Source organism: Crinia signifera, chromosome 1 (assembly GCF_055691185.1).
Source record: "Crinia signifera chromosome 1, ASM5569118v1, whole genome shotgun sequence".
Taxonomy (NCBI): Eukaryota; Metazoa; Chordata; class Amphibia; order Anura; family Myobatrachidae; genus Crinia; species Crinia signifera.
Genome location: NC_139217.1, coordinates 14,256,703 through 14,274,092, shown reverse-complemented (window position 1 = coordinate 14,274,092; position 17,390 = coordinate 14,256,703). Strand labels below are relative to the sequence as shown.

The 17,390-nt window shown below is 41.9% G+C and overlaps 1 pseudogene; it reads left to right on the top strand.

The window, feature by feature from the left end:
* Positions 1–6,318: 6,318 nt before the first annotated feature.
* On the top strand, positions 6,319–6,437 carry LOC146040218 (5S ribosomal RNA; annotated as a pseudogene).
* The last annotated feature ends 10,953 nt before the right edge of the window (positions 6,438–17,390 follow it).

The window sequence follows — 17,390 nt, the reverse complement described above, 5'->3', positions numbered from 1 at the left end:
ATTATATCAGTAGAGGACAGAGCGCGGTGAGAGTTTAAGCCTCATCACTATCCTCTTTACCCCACCTTCTCATTATATACTTTATTTCCTCTTAATTTTTCACATCCTCAGAACACCTGGGGAGGTGTGTCCTGCGCTATCACAACTGTCATTTCTATCCACGACTAACAATTTTCTATATGTCGATATTGTGTATTACAAAATGAACAGTTGGTGTAAAATATGAAATAATTTTCGCTACTCGTATTTATAAACCCATCATTGGTTGGGTTTTGTTTTTCGACTTTTCCCTCGAAGTGGAGGGACCATACCTTTATTTTAAACGCTATATCAGTAAAAGTTACGTTTTAATATACAGACATCATTACATTTGCATTATATATTTTGTTAATTACTTATAAGTGTGCCCCAAAAAGCCTTGTCGGGTTCCCTTTTTGAGTCACCTCTTGACTCCATTTTTTTCAGTTCTACCATTGAACTCTTCTTTTGGGAGCACCACCAACCGCAGACCACAGCCATAAAATCCTAAGGAAAAGGAGCCACGGTGTGCATGTTGGTCACTATAAATTTCATACCATTTTTCTTTAACCCAAATACCTGTGCCAATCCAACCCAACCCCACAAGAGTTGATACCCTACTGAGGCCTTTCTCAGATTCAGGGATTGAGCACGGTACCTATCACTAAAGACCTAATAGTAACTCAATACCGCTTTAAGATACTAGCAGTTAATCCGAGTCAAGAACTTTGGACTTTCCTTCTATATAAGTTGCCGACCAAATATGTCATCTTTCAATCTAAGGAATGAATTAATCAGTAAACACAAAAACAGCAATTTCGACTCAGTTTTCCCCACGCAGTCAACACTGGTGGAGGGAGACCAGAGTTGGAATGAGGATCTAACTACTCTTAAGAAAATTCTACAAAAACAAACGAGATCAAGCTGGGATCTGTCAAGCCTTGAAAATTATTGCAAACAGAAAATAACCCCAAGAGGTCTCAGACCTAAAACCTTTCCAGCTTTCAACCTACATACCGAAAACCTAAAGAAGGAATGGGAAGCAAGTCTACTTAAATGTTCTCAAGAACTAATGTCAATCCTAATACGTCACAACCACCTCATATTGGAAGAATGCACACAGAAAATTGAGGCATTGGGGAAGAAATTGGAAAAATGGGAAACTGATCCCATGTTCCAGAACAACTTTGAGAGAAACAAAAAGGATCTAGACAAGTACGAAGAAATAATAATAGAACGCAAGAGAAGTAAATTTCTCAGAGACCAACACGACTTCGCCACTGGCAGAATTTTCAATTGGTCCAGATTCCAAAAAGCACCAAGGCAAGAATCAAACTACGGACCAAGAGGTACTGTTTCACCATCAGAATCTGAATACTCCAGTGACAATAGTGAAAACTCATATACCAACACCCTGAACAGAGGACCAGAAGATTTTTTAGAGTTTGGAGGGGGGCGAGGCCAGTACAGAAGAGGAGGAAGACGAGAAGAGGGAGGAAGAAACAGAAGAAGGGATTGGTCAAGATGGGAACCGAGAGAACCAAGCAGACAGTCCCAACGGAACAGACAACAACAGAAACGTTGACCAATAAACTCCAGATAATCAACTTATCAGATCATGAACTGACCCCAACCCAAATCAAAGTCCTGGAAAAGGGCCTTTCTTTCTCCCCGTCTAAAACTTTCAATCGTTTCAAGTGGGAAACAAACATAAATCTCTTTGGGAGAAAATTACTTCTCGCCAAATTCCATGCACAACGAGAAAAAGATAGGACAAATGATACCTCCACTGAATGGACCACACGTGAATTACAGGCGATTCAGGACCTGGAAGACCTTCAGACCAATGAAGAAACTGCATTACCCAATAGATTTATTTGTAAGAAAAAATCGACCTTTTTTCCAAATGATACTATATGTCCTGAAGTCAAGGTTTTCACAAAATTAGTATCTCGCGACCTTGACAATCTCCATCTCAATAGAAAGAAGAAATTGAGATTCAACACCAACTTAACACACTTAGAAGCCAATGCTATAAAAGAAATTCGAGAATGGCAGGATGTACAGATAAAGCCTTCGGATAAAGGGGGCAACATCGTTCTATGGCCAACCCAGATGTACCTCAAGGAAGTACATAAACAACTAGATGATAAAACATGCTACCTGAAGACACCTTTTGATCCTACCACCAATTTCCAAACGATATATGAAAGAATTATTAATGGAGCCCTAGCCAACGGGACCATCACCAAATCAGAACACAAGTTTCTCAAAAATCCCAACCCCAGAATAGCTACATTTTACTTACTACCCAAAGTGCATAAAAATCTGAACGAACCTCCCGGAAGACCAATCGTGTCTGGAAACGGATCCCTGATGGAGAACGCATGTACTTTTCTTGATGTACACCTCCGCCATCACGTTACCAGCTTACCATCTTACACGAAAGATACAGCCGATGTCCTGAGAAAACTTCACGATGTGCATTTGGAGGAGGACCATCTACTGGTATCCTTAGATGTAGAATCATTATACAACTGCATCAAACACGATTTAGGAATACAAGCAGTAAAGTATTTTATGGAAATGGAGGGCACAACTGACTTTCATGATTTTCTGTTAAACTTACTGGACTTTGTCTTACGCAAAAACTATTTCGTTTTCAATAACCACTACTATATCCAAGGAAGGGGGACAGCGATGGGGGCAGCCTGTGCCCCCACGTACGCCAACCTCTTCCTTGGATGGTGGGAGAGGGAGTTTGTCTTTCAGGAGGAAATGGACACTGAATGCATACACAGCTGGATGCGTTATATAGATGACATTTTGATCATATGGAAAGGTTCTCACCAACATCTCACCAACTTCATCCAAAAACTTAATGAGAACAATCTTAATCTGAAATTCACATACGAATGGAGCAGGGACAGTATCACCTTCCTAGACCTTCGCATCTATCGAGGAGATAACAACATCCTATCGACCGAACTATACAGGAAAACAACCTCCACGAACAGCTTACTGCATAACACCAGCGCCCACTTTCCCCCAACCAAGACAAATCTACCCAAGGGAGAATTTTTGCGACTTCGCCGCAACTGCTCAGAGGATGCTGTTTACGAGGACAAATGCAAGGATCTGTCAATTAGGTTGCAAGAAAGGGGCTATTCAAAAAGAACTATCAAAAAAGCCAGAAGAGAAATCCAAACCATCGAAAGGGACGAAATGCTGTTCCGCACTAAACCTACCTTGGAAGACACCAAAACCATCAGGATGGTGGGGGACTTTTGCGACGAATGGAGAGAAATCTCCAACATCATCCAAAAACATTGGCATGTCCTGCTGTCAGATGATGACCTGGCAACCAGCCTTAATCACAAAGTCGACATGAGCTGGCGTAGGGCCCCAAATTTAAGGGACAACCTGGTTCACAGCCACTTCATAGCCAAACAACCGAATAAACCCGTGACGACAGGGAGCTACCCATGTGGAGGATGCAAAGCCTGCACTCACATCATAAACATCACATCCATAACAGACCGATATGGGGAAACCATCAATATTCGGGGATTCCATAATTGCAAGTGCACCAATATGATCTACTGCATCACTTGCCCATGTCAAATCAAATACGTGGGGATGACCTCAAGACCTCTTAAACAGAGAATCCTCGAACACATAGGCAATGTAAGAAATGCAACTAATGATCGAAAAAAATTTAAAACCATCACTACAGTTGCCCGTCATTTCCAGCAAGCACATGACTCCAATACCAACGTACTCAGTTTCTTTGGACTTGAGCAAATTCACTTAGGCAGGAGAGGTGGTGACATCAACCAAGCACTACTGAGAAGAGAGAGCTGGTGGATTTTCCAACTGGGGACACTTGCACCTAATGGCCTCAATGAGGGTATCAACTACAGTGCCTTCCTTCAATAAACCCCTTTCCACCCCATTTTTTGAACCACCCATACGCCATTTGCCGCCCCTCCTCACACAAGGCTTTTTGAGACACCGTTAGTAGCGGGTATTGTAATATAACCTGCTCCATGTACCTATTCAACCGTACCACCGGGAATTTATGACTTATAATCGATTTGACCAAGCACTAGACCAACATAGGTTCACGCCTATAACGGTACTATTACCTTATTACGGGGCCCCCCCAGATGTATAAATGTTACAGTATAACCTTGCTATGTATACAGTGTGTTGTTTGTTTGTTTGTTTTTTATCGTTGTTTTTTATCATTGCTCAAAACCCTAGTATCATACTAGGAGCATGTCCCATCCAGCCACTATATGAATATATGAATACCTTAAAATCGCACCGACGGAGTGCACAGATATCACCATACTTTGATGGCTAACTCCACACAACTCCATTACCTCTCACATGCCAGTTACTTAGTACTTGCCTTTTGCTTCCTTTTCAGTCTCAAGATCAAGCTAATTAATTTATTAGCACACGGATGCTCAGCATAATGTGTCCTTATATTTTGGCCACATTTTTTCTAATCATAAAGACAACAAGTTTTCATTTTTACTACTTTTCATTTCTCAATATACTGCCTAGTATTTGTTTATTATTGTTATTTTTCCTATTACCAAGACTTTTAGTCTTTCTGTTTACATCAGTATTTCTTTCAGATACCATTACCAACCAATCTCCATAATGACGTTTTTTCATTCATTTATCTGTTCTTGTATCAATGTATCAGCACAAACAGGGTTAATCATATACCCCTGCTAATGATTCTCACAGTACTTTGTCTTTCCCCCTGTTATATGCCAAATTTTATTTACTAAACATATTATGAGCAACAGGGTTCATTTTCCCATATATATCAATCATGTTCATCAATATTTAACCAATAACAGGGTCTATCGCATATCCCCTGTTAGGATTTCCCTACATCCCTTTTCCCTTTCGACCTGTTTCCAGCTACCTTCTTTAGGTTCAAGTCGGCATCAGGTTAATTCACCTTTGCTCACTATACAGATCAATACAACCCAGTCCATCCCGGGGAACCATTATCCACAACAGAGGGTCTCCCCCTGTCATCTTACGTAGTGCACAGTACCTTCCCCGCACAGACTCGCAGATTAACTGCATACTTCAACACTGGCCACTTCTGATTGGCCACGCATCATGTTAATCAAAGGCGGCGCCCACAGATTGGCTGCTAGTTCCGTCATTAGACGGGCTTCCCCCTTCCCCTCCACGCGTCAGTGACCAAGCGTCAAGCGAAACACGTGTCTGACGCAGGACACACCCCCCTGAGGACTCCCTCTCCGTTGTCTCATCCCGGACACGCCGCTCCGGCACCCGCTGCGCCTTACCCGCAGGGAGGACACGCTGCTCCGGCACCCGCTGCGCTCCCAGCAGCAGGAAGGTAAAGCAGGCTCGAGCCTGCCAGCCCCCCCAGCAAAGGGAGACATTTCTTGCTATCCCTCCATCCCCCCACCCCAGGGTGATCAATTGCATTTGTGCCTCCATTCCAGACACCCAGCCGCACTGCGAGCGGTCATTCCCCCCGCTAGACATCAGTCACTAATCTCAGCACTGGTAACGCAGTGCACCTACAGTGTGTATAGTCACTAATATTGATGAGCCTTTAATACCGGCACGTTACACGCCGTCTCTGTGCTAAATAGATGCATGTTAAAATGGTTGGTATACATGTGCTGTTCAAGCAGATTGCTGTTTGATAAATTGTTGGCAATGTATGTGACTTGAACTTCTCTATCGTATGACATTACCATAATGTTTGCTATTCAACCCCACAACAGCATTTCTCTGTGAATTTGGTGGTTGAAGCAGTGTTCATGTATATGCGGTTCCAGCAGAGATTCAACTTGCATGACATAATTTGGTTGACTGCTAATTCAAATGTTTAACAGGATATTTAACAACCAGCCTATCCTGTGATATCAGTATACCGTCTGTTATTTAATCTCTTAACAGTATTTCTCTGTGAACCTGGAGGTCATTATTGCATAATCTAAGAGACTATCACAGGGTGTGGAGACTGTCTCAGGGTGACCAATACCCCCAAACAGAACCTCCCTCGCAGGAACCAATCAGTGATCCAATCATTGATCGAACCGAAATTGTTCTGTTCAATAAACAGTGTGTTAACAAACCCCGGGGTGAACCAGGTGATCAGACTTTCCAATTTCTGACACCTCGAACACTATCCTTCTTTGGACTGAGGGTACATTCATCCCCCTCTCTCTCTCCCACTTTTTTGTCACTTCTACTCTCACTCCCACCAGCGCTACCCTCTTAATTATTTCACTCTACAGCCATACCCCACTGAAAGCGCCTGGTACCATCCGAACCCAGAAGCTAAACAGTGGTGGGCCGGCCCAGTACCTGTCTGGGGAACTAACAGGGAATAGTCGGTGCTGTAATCGATTATATCAGTAGAGGACAGAGCGCGGTGAGAGTTTAAGCCTCATCACTATCCTCTTTACCCCACCTTCTCATTATATACTTTATTTCCTCTTAATTTTTCACATCCTCAGAACACCTGGGGAGGTGTGTCCTGCGCTATCACAACTGTCATTTCTATCCACGACTAACAATTTTCTATATGTCGATATTGTGTATTACAAAATGAACAGTTGGTGTAAAATATGAAATAATTTTCGCTACTCGTATTTATAAACCCATCATTGGTTGGGTTTTGTTTTTCGACTTTTCCCTCGAAGTGGAGGGACCATACCTTTATTTTAAACGCTATATCAGTAAAAGTTACGTTTTAATATACAGACATCATTACATTTGCATTATATATTTTGTTAATTACTTATAAGTGTGCCCCAAAAAGCCTTGTCGGGTTCCCTTTTTGAGTCACCTCTTGACTCCATTTTTTTCAGGATTACTGAATGTTCAAGCTATGACACCTGCAGTTACAATAAAAACACAGACTTACAACAAAACATACATTAATATTAATCAGAACGATGGTGGTGTAATCCTCACCCAAAGCTTAAATGCTTGTGAAGACTCACATTATCACTCTATGTCATAAACAATAAACAACAGGCCTCCAATTCCTAAGAAAGATAAAACGTTTCAAAAAAGAGCTTTCTTTAAAAAAAAAAACAGCAATGACTATGGCAGAGAAAATTGCTTATATACTTAAGAAAAAATCTTTAGAGAAAAAAAAATTTCCAGAGAAAAAAAATTCTCTAGAGAAAAATTCCCAAATGGTTATACTCATTAAGCCCTTTTGGGGCCACGGTGTCCAGGTCATGAATCCAGCAAGATTCCCTTTTCAACAAAAGCAGGTCCCAGTCACCACCCCGGCGTAGTGGGGGTATCCAGTCGATGATCATATATTTAAGCATCAACATTTGATGTCCCTTCTGGACAAAATGTGCAGCTACCGGCTTATCCGTACTGCCCCTTTCGTAAGCCAGGCTTATGTTGGAACGGTGTTGCCTCGTCCTTTCAGAAAAGGTTCTCCTCGTCTTCCCAACATACACCAGGCTACAGGGACATTGAAGAATGTATACCACAAAATAAAGCTGGCAATGCATTTTATGCCGTAAATGGATCCTCCTACCCGTTTGTGGGTGTGGGAATTAGCTACCGACCATCATTGACCTGCAGGTTTGCAGCCAAGGCATTGATAACACCCATTTTTCCATCGCTCCCCCCCTCTGATTGCGCCCCCCTGACTGCAGCATTTAAATGACCTTATGTCTGCAGATCTCCGGGGAAGGGGCGGGTCTAAAGCGTCATAATCACATCATTTAGCCCCGTCCCCTCCACGGAGCTAGACAAACTAAGTAACTTTCCTTCATGGGGGGGGGGCTTAATGATGGCACGTTTAAGCCCCCCCCCCCCAGCTACTGCTGAAAGTCTCCTCTCCGGGCTTCTCCCGGAGAGGAGCTTTTAAAAGTCGGCAACCCTGATTTTGCTTTGTGCCCACAAGCAGATTTGATAAATATTGTGGATGCAATTTGAAAGATATATTGATAAGACAGATGTTACACATAAACCAAGATGCCAGTTAGTGGATGCCACCACAAAAGAATGGCTATTACAAATGCACTGATTGTACAACCTGTATTAACAGGGCCCTATTTTGTCCCCCCACAAAAGTGGTAATAAAATCTTTATCAAACATCGACGCCATTGCACAATGGACTTTGTTATTTATATTCTAACTTGTCCTTATGGACTCTATTGTGTCAGAATGACAAGACATTTCTGAGAAAGGGTGCAAATCCTCGCTCCTTTATTAGGAGCACATTGACATTGATTATGTTACTAAGCCCTACAGGGACAGTGATGGCTAGATCTTATTACAGAAGAGGAAAATGAAGTATGTCCTACGTGACGTGAATGAACACAATCCCCGTAATTTTTGTCAAATTTGAAAAACATTTTTTGGGGGAAATAATATTTTGAAATAATCTACGGATATAAAAGGTTCAGGAAACCCTCTACATTTTTTGCTACTACTGTTGTGGTACTCATACAATATTGTTTAAGATGAATTAATATGCACATTATTTTGTTTATTCATTTGCTTATATTACTTTTTTTTTTTTTTTTCTCAGGTTTTTTTAGGTTCATTTTTGTTATTTTTTGTTGTATTGTTGGTTTTATGAACATTGTTCCATTTGCATTAACAAATTGACTAATACGGTAAGTTACTCAATGGTCCAATTTATCTACCCCTCGCTTTTTGCAAAGGTTGTTTTGGTAACCATGATGATGGGCATATGTTGATTATATATGCCACAATTATATATATATATATATATATATATATATATATATTATATATATATATATATAGATAGATATATAGATATAGAAAATGGGGGGGGGGGTGTGGTCCTTTTTCTGCGCTGGTAAGTGAGCAGCACTTCTACCGTACCTAGCTGTTAATATAGGTACAGGTGGGACAGATAGAAGAAAAAGAGATAGATGTGCGCTCTGTCTGTTTCACCACTTTAGTACATTAGCAGTCATGCATTGGTACAAAAGAATTTTTTTTTATTTTATTATAAATTTCATCACGATAATGAAAAATGTTAGTAAAAAGGCTTATACAAAGTTTGGTTCACTTTACAAATTCAGATTACAGTTTTGTTCAGATAAGTAACATCAGATCCAACTCCATGATATGTGTAACTTCTTAGGATGCGAGAACCCCAAAGTTTGGTTCACTTTACAAATTCAGATTACAGTTTTGTTCAGATAAGTAACATCAGATCCAACTCCATGATATGTGTAACTTCTTAGGATGCGAGAACCCTACGCGTTTCGTCCCTTTAGGACTTCCTCAGGGGTGAAATAAGGATCCAATCTAAATTATATCGTGAAGATAGTTTACTTCCAGTAATATGGATAGATTTGTAAAGGGTTACTGACCACGTTCAGATAAAATCTCTGTCCTGCAGAGATGTGGGACTTCAAAAAGTCCAAATAGTAGTGAACATCCAACTTCTGTGGGTATGCAGCGAGCTGCATACAGCAGGATTTTTATTCCATGTGCAGGACCCTCATTTTAGATATTAATCATGACCACCTCAGACAGGACATACAAACAGATCCCTATCTGCAGGTATCACTACTTAAAGACATATCAGCCCCTCCCACCGGGTAACAGCCTATCAATACACATAACACCCTTAAATCAAAAATGCTCAATTCATATGTGGAGACAATTGAAAATCGTGCAAATTATATAACTTACATATCAAAGTCTAAGAGCAGCCACACGCTGTCCGCCATCACTGGACGGATCTCATGAACAGCCTTCATGGCATGCATTCCACTTCCACAGGAAGTGACAGTACCATGCAGGTCAGCTAAGCCGGAACATCCGCACCCAGCCTCCCGCTAGCTTGTGTTCCACTTCAACAATCATCTTGAACGCACCACCATTTTAACAGAGCAAAGTGCGCTCATACAAATCTTACTGCGTTCCACCTGCATAATCTGTGGAACGCAAATGTTCTAACATGTCCCGCATTTGAATAAGGCATATAAATGTCACATTTGATTAATAACCCACAACTTTGGGGATTACTGAATGTTCAAACCACAAAACATACATTAATATTAATCAGAAAGATGGTGGTGTAATCCTCACCCAAAGCTTAAATGCTTGTGAAGAAGACTCACATTATCACTCTATGTCATAAACAATAAACAACAGGCCTCCAATTCCTAAGAAAGATAAAACGTTTCAAAAAAGAGCTTTCTTTTAAAAAAAAACAGCAATGACTATGGCAGAGAAAATTGCTTATATACTTAAGAAAAAATCTTTAGAGAAAAAAAAATTTCCAGAGAAAAAAAATTCTCTAGAGAGAAATTCCCAAATGGTTATACTCATTAAGCCCTTTTGGGGCCACGGTGTCCAAGTCATGAATCCAGCAAGATTCCCTTTTCAACAAAAGCAGGTCCCAGTCACCACCCCGGCGTAGTGGGGGTATCCAGTCGATGATCATATATTTAAGCATCAACATTTGATGTCCCTTCTGGACAAAATGTGCAGCTACCGGCTTATCCGTACTGTCCCTCGTAAGCCAGGCTTATGTTGGAACGGTGTTGCCTCGTCCTTTCACTAAAGGTTCTCCTCGTCTTCCCAACATACACTAGGCTACAGGGACATTGAAGAATGTATACCACAAAGTAAAGCTGGCAATGCATTTTATGCCGTAAATGGATCCTCCTACCCGTTTGTGGGTGTGGGAATTAGCTACCGACCATCATTGACCTGCAGGTTTGCAGCCAAGGCATTGATAACACCCATTTTTCCATGCAAGCCAGGTCTTGTTACTCCCTTCTTTGGCATCATCAGAATTGGCATTTGTATGGTATAACAAATCTTTAAGGTTTGACCCTCTCCTTATGCAAAGCAAAGGAGGTCCATTTCTAGCCTTACTGAGATCCAGGTCAGTCCTTAGTATTTTCCATTTCTTTTTAATAGAACATTGTACCGTACGTAGTCTTGTGTCACATTTGACACTAAAAAGCAACCTGTCATTTTCTTGTCACTTGCATTTCTGAGTTTCCTTGCGAAACTAAAGGTGGCCATACACACGCAGATTTATCATCAGATCTGGCTGGTTGGAACAAAAACCTGGTTATGGATGAGAGCAAATGACAGTTGACCAGTTGCTTGGAAATGTTGGAAACTGACAAACTGTCACTCATCCATAACCATGTTTTTGTTCCAACCAGCCAGATCTGAAGATAAATCTTACTAGTGTATGGGCACCTTAAGACTGTGCCCTGGTGAGGCATTTATTTATGGAGCTGAGTCCATAACCACGTTCACAAAACCTCTGTTTAATCTCCTCTATTTGAACAGCTGCCAGATCTTCTTCCAAATTATTTCTCAAAACTCGTATAAATTGCAACACAGGTAAACTGTTAAACTGTTCTTAACGGTCTCAAATCGGTGACTCGTTGCTGACAAAAGAGTGTTTCTGTCAGTCAACTTCAGAAACAACGTATGAGCTTTTTATCCTTTTTGAACACAAGCATGTCCAAAAAAACTCATTTGTTGATAGTCAATTAGGGCTGTAAACCTCACCAGGTTATCAAGCGAATTAAGGCTCTCTACCATTGCCAAAAAAGACTGTTCACTGCTTTGCCCTGACCTTACCAAGCTCAACTCCTACTTTCTCAACTACAAGAAGTAGTAGGTCAAGGGAGCATTGATTTAAAATTCTGCACCACCTACTGCAGAAACTAGGATTTCTGCGACCAATAGTGGGGATATTAGAAATTCTAAAACCCCTAGGGATACGCTGTGAACGAAAATACTCAGACAAAATTATAACATTAACTCCACCTCTTTCCTTTTCAGTCTATTAAGCTTATTTGTATACTTCACTTGGAGTTAATTGGGGTAAAGAATTGAACTCCAATTGATCAAACAAAATGTTGTCTGATTCCTCATGTCTCAATGATAATTGTATATTTTCTGCATCACTCAACAGCGTATCACTGAGGAAACCTTGGTTGGTTGACATAATGTGACCACAAACAAAATCTATATCAAGCCTTTATCCCTGAATGTAAGAAAAACACACTTAAAAGCAAAACACATATATCATAGATGTCAATCTATTCCATGTTGCAAGAGGTTGGGATCACTGGGTCGACACCACTAGGTCGACATGCAGCAAGATCGACATGGGTTAAGGTCGACATGGGTCAAGGTCGCCATGGATCTAGGTCGACATGGGTCTAGGTCGACATGACATTAGGTCGACACAAGCATTAGGTCGATATGGGCTAGGTCGACAGTCAAAAGGTCGACATGGGGTTTTTCACTGTTTTGGCTACACACAATACTTTCCTCGTTATTTTCGGGTAAAGAAACATTTTTAACATACCGCATAGTTATCATAACATCACTTTTTATAAAAAGGGGCATTGACTGGCTCCATTTTGACAACTACTGTATATGTAAATGTAAGACTATTACCATGTTAAACTAGGAATATTATTTGTCATGTTGTGGGACAATAAATTGCACTTCTCATTGTTACCATATTAGTTCTACCAATGACATGTTTGTTGGTCTTATTGGCCTATATCAAAACTGGAAGTATTATGTACCTGCTCTAGTATTAAAATAATGGGGCAATTTCTATAGGTGTTCAATAAGTCACCTATAAACAGTATGGATCAATTACTACAATGTTTATACAATAGTATAGTCAACCACAATCATAAGCTGATTAAATGAGGCAAGATATAAATCAGCAAACCATTAATTATACTATGTGTATATATATATATATATATATATATACAGTGGCGTAACTATGGAGGGTGCAGGGGATGCAGCTGCTATGGGGCCCGGGCCCTTGGGGGGCCCCATAGCACAGCAGGCATCCCCTGCACCCTTTTTCCTTATGCTCGCTTGCCTTGGCAGAATGGCAGTGTCGGTGGTGCCTTCTCTGCCCCCTCCCCCCCGCTAGCGACGATGCGCTGCTACATAATGAAGGGAAGGTGATGGTCCGGCTGTATCAGCCTTCCCCTCTCTCCCTGCTTTGATGCTGCCGGGGACTGACGTCACTATCTAGTGACCAGCCCCGGCGTGAAACACGCTGTGAAGTGTGCTGCTTGCCTGCTCTGTGTGGGAGACCCAGGCCCTGGGAAACAGGAGACACGGAGCTGTCAGTGCAGGCAGACTCGGCACTGACAGCATCAATTGTACTGGTAAGAGGGGGAGGAGGGGGAGGGAGGAACAGAGCAGCCTGAACTGTGGGTCGGAGGGGAGAGGATGTGAATAGAAGAAAAAAAAAGTGATGCAGGTGCCCCCTCCTCATTTTCTTCCCGTCTCTCTCTGTCTGTCTCTCTCTGTCTGTCTGTCTCTGTATGTCCTCTCACTCTCTCTCTCTCTGTATGCCTCTCTCTCTCTATATATATCTCTCTGTCTGTCTGTCTCTCTCTCTCTGTATGTCTCTCTGTCTGTCTCTCTCTCTGTCTGTCTGTATGTCTGTCTGTCTGTCTCTCTCTGTCTGTCTGTCTCTCTCTGTCTGTCTGTCTGTCTCTGTCTGTCTGTCTGTCTCTCTCTGCATGTCTCTCTGTCTCTGTCTGTCTGTCTCTCTCTGCATGTCTCTCTTTCTCTGTATGTCTCTCTGTCTCTGTATGTATGTCTCTCTGTCTGTCTGTCTCTCTCTCTCTCTCTGTCTGTCTCTCTCTCTGTCTGTCTCTCTCTCTCTCTCTCTCTCTCTCTGTATGTCTCTCTGTATGTATGTCTCTCTCTCTCTGTATGTCTCTCTCTTTGTATGTCTCTCTCTCTCTTTGTATGTCTCTCTCTGTATGTCTCTGTCTGTCTCTCTGTCTCTCTCTGTCTCTCTGTATGTCTTTCTGTGTCTGTCTGTCTCTCTCTCTATATATGTCTCTCTCTCTCCCTGTGTATGTCTCTCTCTCTCTCTCTCTCTCTCTCTCTGTATGTCTCTCTCTCTGTATGTCTCTCTCTCTCTCTCTCTCTCTGTATGTCTCTCTCTCTCTCTCTCTCTCTCTGTATGTCTCTCTCTCTCCCTGTGTACTGTATGTCTCTCTCTCTGTATGTCTCTCTCCACCTCCTCTCATTTACTCCCTCCCCACCATGTCTCTCCTTTTTTTTCTCCCTCTCTTCTGCTACAACCTCCCCTTTACACCCCCCCCCCTTCCATATAATCTCTCTCTCTCCCTCCCCCCACACCTGTCACCCTCTTCTCCTGTGGTGGGGGGCCCTTTCCAAATTTTGCTATGGGGCCCAGAAGGAAGTAGTTACGCCCCTGTATATATATATATATATATATATATATATATATATATATATATATATATATATATATATATATATATATATATGTATATATATATATATATATGTATATATATATATATATATAAAATCTATATCTATATGATAAGTTGAAGAGTGTGTGTGCGTGCGTGTGTGTGTGTGTGTGCATGTCTGTTGCATTGCGGACACACCGTAGCACTCAGAGCCACCAAATTAGGCAATAAGATACCTCTGGACCCGATGGTGTGCACCTCGAAATTGTTTTTGGGAAATTTCACTTAGAAATTAAAAAAAAAAACACCAATTTTTGATTTGCCTTCATTGATGATCTGGAAAAAAGATTGACGACCTGGGAAACCGATGCCGAAGGAACAATGATTTCATTGCTGCCATTGAGTATGAATGACACATTCTAATATTATGGTGAAGGCTTTAACCAATTAGGGAATTAGGGATAATTGAGTAAATACATATACCACACATCGCATACACGAACACACACACAGTACACCACATATGCACACATAGCACACAACACACACATATATATATATGTAGCGCACCTCACACACTTACAAATTGGACAAATACACACAACACACAAACACACGTAACACACCACATGCAGTACAACACAAAACCAAAAACAGTACAACATATACAAACACACAGAACACACACATAACACACCACATGCAGTACAAAACACACCTAAACATTGCCAGGATATGCACAGCACACCACACGCACATATACAGTATACGTAGCGCACCTCACACACTTATTGGACAGATACACACAACAGTATTTGTGTACTAGCACGGCGCCCCGATTATTTGTCACCCGATTTTTTAATCGAATCGCATTGCATGCCATACACCCAATGGCATGCGATGCGATGCGACGCGATTTTAACTCATATTCGATATTAAATTGTATAAGCACCCTAATGGGTGCTTTTAAGCACCCTAATGGGTGCTTGCAATGGTTAAATGCACCCCCACACCAACCCCCAAGTATAAACGTGAACCCGAAGGGTGTCGAGCGCAGCGAGCCCGCGAGGGGCAGCGGTACGCGTCCTACGACCTTTTCATACCCCCACTATTCACGTTGGTGTGGAGTTGAGAATAGAAAGTGTGGCGAGCGTAGTGAGCCACCGAGCCCGAAGCGTGGCGAGCGCAGCGAGCCCCGCGAGGAGATGCGGATACCTGTGAAGCCCGCGAGTGGACGCGTATAGCTGTGAAGGTATCTGCGGCCGCTCGCCACGCTTCAGGCTCTGTGGCTCGCCACACTTTCTATTCTCAACTCCACGCCGACATGGATAGTGGGGGTATGAAAAGGTCGTAGGACGCGTACCGTCGCCCCTCGTGGGCTCGCTGCTCTGGCCACGCTTCGGGTTCACGTTTATTCTTGGGGGGTGGCGTGGGTGTGCATTTAACCATTGTAAGCACCCATTAGGGTGCTTATACATATTATAATCGCATCGCATCACATTGTATGGCATTGTATGCCATATACAATGGCATACAATTTTAAAATTGTATGTCATTGTACAACATCGGCCGATATCGCATCGCATACCATCGCATGCCTTATGGTCTGCGATGCGATGGGCGCCGTGTTAGTACACAAGTACCCACACAACAAAACAAACACATAACACACCACTCACAGTACAACACGCACCCACATTCACTACAACACACACCAAAAAACAGTACAAGACACAGAACACACACTTAAACATTTCACAGATACACACAGCAAACTACACACTCATATATATGTAGCACACCTTACACATTTACACATTGGACAGATACACACAACACAACACACACAAACACACATAACACACCTCTAACAGTACAACACACACCCACATTCACTACACCCCCCCCCCCCCCAAAATAAAAACAGACACAAAACACACACACTTAAACATTGCACAGGTACACACAACACACTACACCAGTGGGTCCCAAACTTTTTGGAATCACGGCACCCTAGAGCATCAAAATATTTTCAAAGCACCCCTAGGTCAAATGCTTCTTATTGAGAAATTCAGAATTTTTTTTTATTAAATTAAGTGCATTGTGTTTATATGTCACAGTTATCTGGTGAGGGACGGGATTTGCTTCTGTTTGTCCACATATATTATGATTGGCAGCCACAAGCACTGGTTTTGCCTGGTACTCTGGCCATAAATAATATTAATTGATCTTGGTCCACCAACCCAAGGCACCCCTGCAAGTGTCCTGAGGCACCCCAGGGTGCCTAGGCACACAGTTTGGGAACCACTGCACTACACATACTGTATATACGTAGTGCACCTCGCACACTTATGCATTGAACAGATACATATAACACAACACACACACATGCATACACTACAAAACACACACAAATACACAGAACAAATTAAAAAAAATTGCATCATATCATACACTCCAACTGTAACAAATTTGCAGTTTTTTAACAGTCTGTACCGGCAAATAAAAACTGTACCAAATTTTTTTCCCCATATCGATCTCTCAAGTCCTCCAGGCTGTCACTATGCTCCCCGGCTGGCGGCACTGAGAAATCTTTGTCCTGGCCAATGCACCCATTGATAAATACACTGCACTCACCCTGTTAGTCAGTTGGATGTTAGGCACTGCTCTGCCTTGAGGGTGTCCCAGACCCTTTTGGTTCATAGATAATGTTTGGTCGATGGGCATGAGCGCTGCATGTATTTGTTTGAATGTTTGAATGTAATTAGTGTAACCCACCCCCATCTAAACAATTATCAATTTGAATCAGAACTTATCTTTAAATCATACTTTCATTGAATGATTGTATTTCTATGTATACCTATGTTTTTTTTTCACAATGTATTGAGTAAATTGTACACTTTAATGTGCCAAATATTCATCTCAGTCTTATTCTTCAACTTCTTACACTCATAAAATTCCAACAAATACTGGCAGCATCATGCCCATCGGCCAAACATTATCAATGAACCTATTGATGCTTGTGATGGCTGGATCAGTCGATTGGCCTGGCAGGTGTAGGGAAGAATTTGGCCCATTGCACAGGTTCC